We start from the raw sequence: 8,835 nt of genomic DNA, 5'->3' as shown, positions 1-8,835 counted from the left end.
TTATTTCAAATTTTAACATACACAATTAAAAATTATTTTAAAAAATACTTTTCTATATGATAGTCTAACTAGACATTTCATTCAAACTGTCAATTGTTTCTGCAAATCAATCTTTCTTGTCCCATGTAGGTAAAATGACCACTTTTCTCCTTTAATTTGTTTTCTTTTTCTTCAAAATTGTAAAAACCCACAATATAATTAACAGCTAAGTAACTTCACAAAACTTATATACATGTCCAGTAGAGCTGACAAAATTTTAAAACCTAGCTTATAGGGAATATAAAAATGTGATCTCTTCAGGTAAGTTACCAGAACTTTGTTTAACAAGCTATTCTTAAACCAAATCAAATCAAATACTGCTGAAAATTTCCAGTTGTAATGTTTCAATATTCAAATAAATTCAGAATAAACAAATTTAGCATGCTAAATTTGTCAATAATAATTTTCTTCCACATATACTGCCCCCGAAATCTGATAGTCAAAGCCAAATCCTTTTTGTGGTAGTAAACTTTTTCTTCTTGTTTTCCTCAGGCAAAATAATCCTACTTAACAAATTTAGAATTTTCAAGAGGAACTCCAGAAGAAGACTCTACCTCACTTCCCCTCTGTTTAATTGACATTAACTTTCTTTGTTCTCCATTACCCATCCCCATTCAGAGCTTTAAAATCTCAAGTCTTCAAGCTCTTAAAATGCAAACCTGATCCAGATAAAGTTTTTGCTCCCTTTTTTTTCTGGTGTTGTTTTCTAACAGAAGTAAAAGCAGCTAAATCTTTTGTTTTTCCCAAGTTCCCAATTCTTAAATCATCGATTAACAGTCAGTGCAAAGAGATTACAATTTACACATTCCTTTAGTTTCTTTAAAGCAACAATCTAAATACATAAAGACAGACAAGTCACAAACAGGGACTACACAAATGTAACAGAAGTTTTAGACAAACAACTTCACCATATATCAACAAATACAGGCCAGGGGCAAACTCTTGACATCTCAGGAGTGCTGGGAGGGGAGATTTCAGTTTGACAGTCTTTCCCTCCCAGAAACAGACCAGACTAAAGATTGATCTACTGAAGTTTGATTGGCATCCCATCAACACTGGCCCAAAATGTTACTTGGCTGAGTCTAGTCTAAGGCCTTTGGGATACTGAATGCTAGCAACCAGACAGTATAGATTAATAGATTTACTGCAGGGTTTTCAAACCAGATTCTCCACTATGGCTGAATAGGGTCTGTCTGAGATGAGTCTTCAACAATGGCCAGCTCTGGAATGTGCCAGTGAATTGGCTTCCCCTGAGGGAAGTTTAGGACAAGTCAGATCCAAGATTCTACATGAGGCCTGAAAATTTCCTCTATACATATCTCAGGGACCTTTAAAATTTTTGTGTCAAAATATAGAGAGGAGTTGAAAAACATTTATTTTTAATCTGAGAATTTATTAAGCTGACTTGACCACACAGAATTAGCATCTAATTCTGAACAAAAGGACATAGAGCTTTTTTACAGAGTAGACAGACCAGAAAACAGGTTAACTTGATTCCTTATCTGACATCTTTGCAATTGTTTGTTAAAGGAATACATCAAAGATAAAGGCAGGGAGACAGAAGTCTTGCATGACCATTGCTATTTTTATGTAGGAGGGTTCTGACAGAGAAGGAGACAAGAGACTTTTAGATGTGCAAAAAGGGATTTGGAATTGCTGGGTCAATTTAAGTTCTCAAAGGCAGTTTTCCTGAGGGCTGGGGCTATGGCACTAATAGAAAGTTATAGAATTTTATGTAACAATCTCCCCAAAGCAGCTTAGAATCTGAACTACTATATATTGCTAAATTCTTCATCATTCTCAGTTTTTCTTCCTGTGATTATACTTTCACAAAAAGTCTAGAAGAAGTGAACTTTAATCAGTGGCTCTATTTTTTAGGGGATTATTCTAACATTTTAAATGGAGTGAACCCAATTGGCAAATTAAATTAAAGCAGTTTTGTGTTGTTACTTAATTACATTTTTTATTGATAATATTCTAACAGCAGTAACATAATTAGGAAAAAGAAAATTATTTTAGGCTGTTAGCAGGACCCAAGCAGGACAAGATGATCATAAATTCTATACTTAATAGAGAAAAGAGGTAAGATTTTGACTTCAAATTCTCTCAGAGAAAAACTAAGGAGAAGTTCATATTGTAATGTCAGGGAAATTGAGGTGAGTAGAGACTAATTTAAATTTAAAGTGGGAGAGTTTAATAATAAGGCTAGCTGACTAAAGGTCCAGAGTGACTGGAGAACAGCATTTATATATCAAAGCAAGCAGGTGATACAGAAGCAAAAAAACAATGCAGTTAGGTCTGCCATCAGGCAGCAAAAATTACACCTATCAAATTGGCTAATATTACAGGAAAAGATAATGATAAATGTAGGAGGGATTGTGGGAAAACTGGGGCACAAATACATTTTTGGTGGAGTTATGGACTCATCCAATCATTTTGGAAAGCAATTTGGAACTATAGCCAAAGGACTGTAAAACTGTGCATACCTTTTGATTATAAAAAGGGAAAAAGACCCACATGTGCAAAAAGCGTTTGTAGCGAAAAAATTGTAGCAGCAAGGAGTTGGAAATTGAATGGATGACCATCACTGGGGAATGGCTGAATAAGTTATGGTATATGACTGTAATGGAATATTATTGTTCTATAAGACATGATAAACAGGCTGATTTCAGAAAAGCCTGGAAAGAATTATATAACCTGAAACTGAGTAAAGTAAACAGAACCAGGAGAATATTGTACCCAGTAACAACAACATTGTATGATGATTAAATATGACAGACTTAGTTGTTTTCTACATAGCAATCTAAGACAATTTTAATAAACTTTGGATGGAAAATGACAAGTGCATCCAGATAAAGAACTATGGAGATTGAATGAACATCAAAGCATACTATTTTTACCTTTTGTATCCCAGATTACAAAAAAAGCCAATCTCTGCCCCAAAGAAGTTTATTGTTTTACATTTTTGGGGGGTTGGAAATAACTCAATGGGGAGAAGAGGGCAAAGTCCAGAGGGTTCTTGTTCAAATTTAAAACCTCCACCTCAAGAGTGTATACTCTTTGTCATCCTTGTGGGTCCCAACCTCTCATTTCTTAGGTTTCAATTTTTTAATTTTAGTTTCATTTCTCCAAGTTAATTTTCACAACTCTGTGGAAACTAAATTCCCATTCAATTGTCACAATCACTCTTTTTTAGCCATAATTTGGTTTTCACATCCTTTTCTAACCCCTCAAATTTGACTAATATTCTTACATCCTTCTTCATAAAAGGCTATTATCCTCTGCATAGAACTTCTCACACAGGATAGTTTCCTGTTACTGTTAATATCTCCCAACAACTGCTGTTAAGAAGGTCAGGATGAGGATTGCTATTCCTTGCCATTTTGTAAACCATGACTCTAGCTACTCAGTCAATGGATAATTAATCCCTGAATTTTCTGCTAAGTCTTCTGACAGGACTATACTAGGAATGAAAGTACAACAACTACCTCCAATAGTAACACATATTCCTCCTTTTTCTGCTAACAACCTTTCCAAAGACATTCTATTCTTCCATGTCATCAAGCTTCTTTGCTATTCCCTTTACTGCTTTTCTGATGTAATTTATCCTATAATAGTTACCCTCCACAATAGGAATGACCCAAATCCAGAACTAACTTGATTTCTAACCTTGAATTCACCAGATTCTTCCTGACATGGGGGGAAGATTCAGGGAAGATGGTAGAATAGGTTGGTAAATTTCAAGCTCTCCCAATTTCCCCCACAAATAGAACAAATTTGTACTTCATGGTGAACATAGACTAGAGAAAAATCAAGAACACTTGGGACAGAATGGGGGTCCTCTGAATACAACCCAAGAAGATCTGAAGAAAGACCAAAGGTTGGGATTGGCCCATGTGAAGTGCAAATATCTCTTAACTAGCTCCACAGGTCAGGCCCAACTGTACTGCTGGACATGGCCTGGAGAGAGAAGGAACCAGCATACTCATGAGTACAGAGGCAGTGGAGTAGAGATGCTGCGGGGCTGTGGATACTTGCTGGAATGTGGAGCTCTTGGTTTGGAGTTCCCCGGTTAGAGGGAATAGCTAAAGTGAAGCCAGAGACATTCCTCTCCCTGCCCCCAAGATTAGAGGTGCCTCCATTAATACCTATTTTTACAAGAAATGGATCTAGGACAGCTAGTTAGTGCAGTGGATAGAGCACCAGCCCTGAAGTCAGGAGGACCTGAGTTCAAATATGTACTCCGACATTTAACACTTCTTATCTGTGTGACCTTGGGCAAGTCACTTAACCTCAATTGCCTCAGAAAAAAGAAAATGAACTGGCAAAGAAAGAACCCCACCATAAAAACATACTATGGGAATAGGGAAGATCAGGATTCCTCTTCAGAAGAGGACACTGAAATAAAAACAAAAACAAAAACTTCTACTCCAAAAAGTAATATGAAATGGCTTCCTGCCTAGAGAAAATTTATAGAAGAACTCAAAAAAGAATTTAAAAATCAAATGAGAGACATTGAGGAAAAACTAAAACAAACAAAAAGATATATCTAAGAAAAACAAGAAAATTAGGGAAAAAAGTTAATTTGATAGAAAAGATGATAATCTCAAAGATGAAAATAACTCTTTGAAAATTAGACTTGGCAAGGAGAAGCCAGTGAAGCTATGAGAAACCAAGAAATAACAAAACAAATTATAAATAATGAAAAAAATAGAACAGAATATGAAACATGTTATAAGAAAAATGAAAGATTTGGAGAACAGATCAAGAAGAGAAAATATAAAAATAATTGGATTGCCTGAAAGTTGTGACCAAAACAAAGGACTTTAACACAATAATGCAAGAAATAATCTAAGAAAATGGTTGGGGCAGCTAGGTGGGGCAGTGCATAGAATACCAGACCTGAAGTTAGGAGGATTTGAGTTCACATCTGGTCTCAGACATTAAACACTTCCTAGCTGTGTGACCCTGGGCAAGTCACTTAACCCCAATTGCCAAAGAAAAAGAAAGAAAGAAAGAAGAAAAAAAATTCTCCTGGAGTGATAAAACATGAGGGGAAAGTAGACATAGAAAAAATCCACCCATTACCACCTCAACAAGATCCTTTATGGAAAACATAGGAACATTATTGCCAAATTTCAAAACCCCCCAGATCAAAGAGAACATTTTACATGAAACAAGAAAAAACCAATTCAAATATTCTGGAGCTACAATTAAAATTGTACAGGACTTATCAGCAACCACAATAACAATATGAACAATCAAAATAACTAGGCCTGGAGCCAAAAATATCATGTCCAGAAAAATTATCTATAATATAGAATGAGAAAAAATGGATATTCAATGAATTAGCAGATTTTTAGGACTTTCTATCAACCACATCTGAACTCAACAGAAAATTTAACATATAAGAACCAATATTAAAGAATAATTTCAAGGAACTCAACATGGATAAATTGCTTGTTTTTTTTTTTTAACATGAGAAATTTATAGCATATGCTTATGACTGACGTCAGCAATATGACAGCTCAAAAGAAAGATTGGGGCAGAGTTAAGGTAAAAATAGTAATTATGTCATACAAATGAGACACAGAGGAAGAATAGATACAAAAATGTTAGAGAGGAGAGGAGGTCTTGTAGTTCTGAAAACCTGGTCACAACAGGAATGGGTTAAATAGGCAATACTACATATATACTATGAAGGGTATAGCACTCTCCAAAATCTATAGAGAAATAAGGGGGGGCAGGGATTTTTGGACAGGGAAGCAAAGGATGGGGGAAGAAGAAAAGGGAGGGATCCATGAGTGGGGGAAGGTTAAATAATAGCAAGGCAAGTTAGGAGTAGAATTAAAGCAAAAGGTCAACGGGGATAGGAAAGATATGTGTGTGTCTGTGTGCAGGGGTATGTGTATGTGTATGTATATATCTATATATGTATTTATAAATATATCTTTTCTTAACTATAGCCTGTTTGAGTTTGATGAGGGGGATGAAAGGAGAAAAAAGAATAAATTTTTAAAAAATGTATAGCAGAGAACAAAAGACCAATTTACAAGAAAGTAAAGAAAAGATGGACACATGAATATAATTTCTTCTACACACACACACACACACACGCACACACACACACGTACACATACTTTCTTGAACTGGTATTTGTTGTTATATATTTTGAATCGTCCCTGATATTCTGCTGGACACATGGCATTGTTCTCTTTTGTTTCATTTTGTTTTGTATTCCTTTTCTGTTTTTCTTTTTTTCTTATTGTTTATTTAAATAAAATAAATTTGGAAAAAAAAATTAAAATTTCTTCCTGATTTGGTTTTGCTTTCTTTTTCAAATGCCAGGATAAGTGACATAGGCCTGATCAGTTTCCAAACTGTCAGGTCTGGGAGTGCTACCTCCATAATACCACCCAAGCTTTGCTTGGGGTATATTAAATCCTGAGAAACTGCCAGAGTTATCCTCAGTTATAATCTGGACTCAGGAACATACCACTATAATCATTAGATTTTTGAATCTTTCACCCTGCTATGAAAGGCAAGCTGAGTGATTGGAAACCAAATTTATTTTTTAAAAAAAAGGAATGATAAAACTTCTTTCATTTCTAAATTACAAATTGGATATCTTACAAAGTATTTTCATGAATTTATGGGATACTAGCAAACTCTTTAGAGTTTAATGAAAACAATCACAACACAATTTACAGATTAGATATTCCCTTAAATAGGGTCTTTAAAATGACAGGGATTGATAGTTCAAATTTTAAGCACTGTCTTATTAGGCGAGATATGTTTAGGAGAGATTCAGAGAAAAGGAATTCATGGAAGTGCTTAAATAAGAAAAACTTAGGAAATAGTAGAGAAAAAATTAGATGAAAACTCTTATGAGTTTAAGTAATTTCACAACTCAGAACTTAAAAAGGAAACATTTGTTAAGCCTGAAGTTTCAGCTAGCCAATATCTAAAAGTCTAAAGTTTTGGGTATCAATCTGTGAAATAGTTTTTAATTTTAGTGTAGAATAAAGGTACATTTAAACTGTTGTATTTAAAGTTAGGATAAGTTTATTGCAAGAGGAACATTTTATTATTAAAACCCAGGAAAGGAAAATTTTAGGTTATCTTCAGAAAAAAATAAAAATGGATTGAATTGGAATTTGTTTACCCCTCTGCTGTTTACTGCTTTAAACAACCAATGTAAGGGAACCAAACAAGTCCTGTTTGGACTTCTCAATTAAAGGTGAATCCCAAAGTGCTCCCAGGAAAAGAAAATTTGTTTTGAAATCAGAAAACAACTGAAGGTGATTGAAATTTAATGTTACTACACAGTTTAAATCAATTGTTTAGATAAATTAAAACAGAATAAAATTTGTGTTGAAATCAATTGATTAGTAAAAAATAAGTTTAAAGTATATAAATATGGGTATAGTAAAGGAAAATTTATTGAAGACAGAATTGAATAAAAATATTAAAAGGATAGATATAGGAATAAATTAAAAATGTGCACTTGTAGGAGAGAGAAGATGCTCAGATTACAAAAGTTCAAATTAAAATGAGCATATGGCTTATAAAATACTGAAATTTTGAGAGAGAAAAGCAGAACTTGCAAATTATTTTAGAACAAACAACATTTTGTAGGATGAAATAAGGAAACTTACAATATAAAAGAAATTCTGGGAGTTTGCAAAGTCATTAAATAAATAATGATTTGGAATCTAATAATTGACATCTTATGGTACGTTAGGTTAAGAGAAAAACAAAATAAATGGATTAATAATTCAGTGATTTGAAATGAAATAAAAAAATATGCCCTGGGTCCTTCAGAAAGGTATACTCTCCATCAGCCAGTGTTAAGCAGCATAGTTCCTGCTAATCCTATATGTAATCAAAACTGTTTTAATACAAAGATACTTAAAATCAAAATTATTTTACTTCAAAAAAAAGAATCTTTTAAATTCAAATCTTGACAACTAATAGCTTTTATGAATGTTGAGACTATTAAATTGTTGAACTATAACTCATTCAAGTGAATTGAAAGTTAAATTAGTGTAATGAGTATTTCCATTAGATTATAACCATGAGGAAATTAGCTTCTCTTTTCATAAGAGGCAAACATGATTTCTAACAGAAAATTACAATTCTCAAAACTATCAAAGCTTTGTAAAAGAAAGAAGCAATTAGGAATCAGGATCATTCAGTGTTAGAAAATACCAAAATGGAAATTACCTTTGATAAAACTGTGCAGTGTTTCATTAAGAATGAATACTAAAGAAGAGTAATAATAACTTGCTGTAGTTAGAGGAATAGCAGTAACTCTTTAAGAAAGCAATATCTGTCATTCCTTTGCCATAACTGGGATATAACCAATCTCCTTACATATTGTCAAAATAGCTCTATGAAAGCTTTTCTAGCATGAAAGAGGTTAACTTTGAGCAGATAGGTACCTTGTTCTCCAAAGTCATCCTGCTTACTGAAATCTGTGACGTTCTAAAATGAGGAACTTATACTGAATTAGTTGTTTTTTAATTCATTTGCCTGTAACCTAAAGAAAACCATGTGATCATAACTAATTCTAATTGCCCCAAAGCCCTTAAAAAATTGGTATGAAATATGCATTTGTAAGCACTAAAGAACTAAAATGGGGTTTACTAAAGGAATTAAGTAGAAAAAAAAAGAGTAATGTTGCATAAGGAAGTAAGAAAAGTTAAGGAGGAATAGAAGGGTAAAGAATATTGAAGTTGGTTTGCACTGACAGCATAAATTTAGGTTTTGAAAGTGAAGAATTTTGGACTTTTG

The sequence above is a fragment of the Sarcophilus harrisii genome, chromosome 1, assembly GCF_902635505.1.
Source record: "Sarcophilus harrisii chromosome 1, mSarHar1.11, whole genome shotgun sequence".
In the NCBI taxonomy this organism is placed as follows: Eukaryota; Metazoa; Chordata; class Mammalia; order Dasyuromorphia; family Dasyuridae; genus Sarcophilus; species Sarcophilus harrisii.
Note: the sequence above shows the minus strand (reverse complement) of the source record.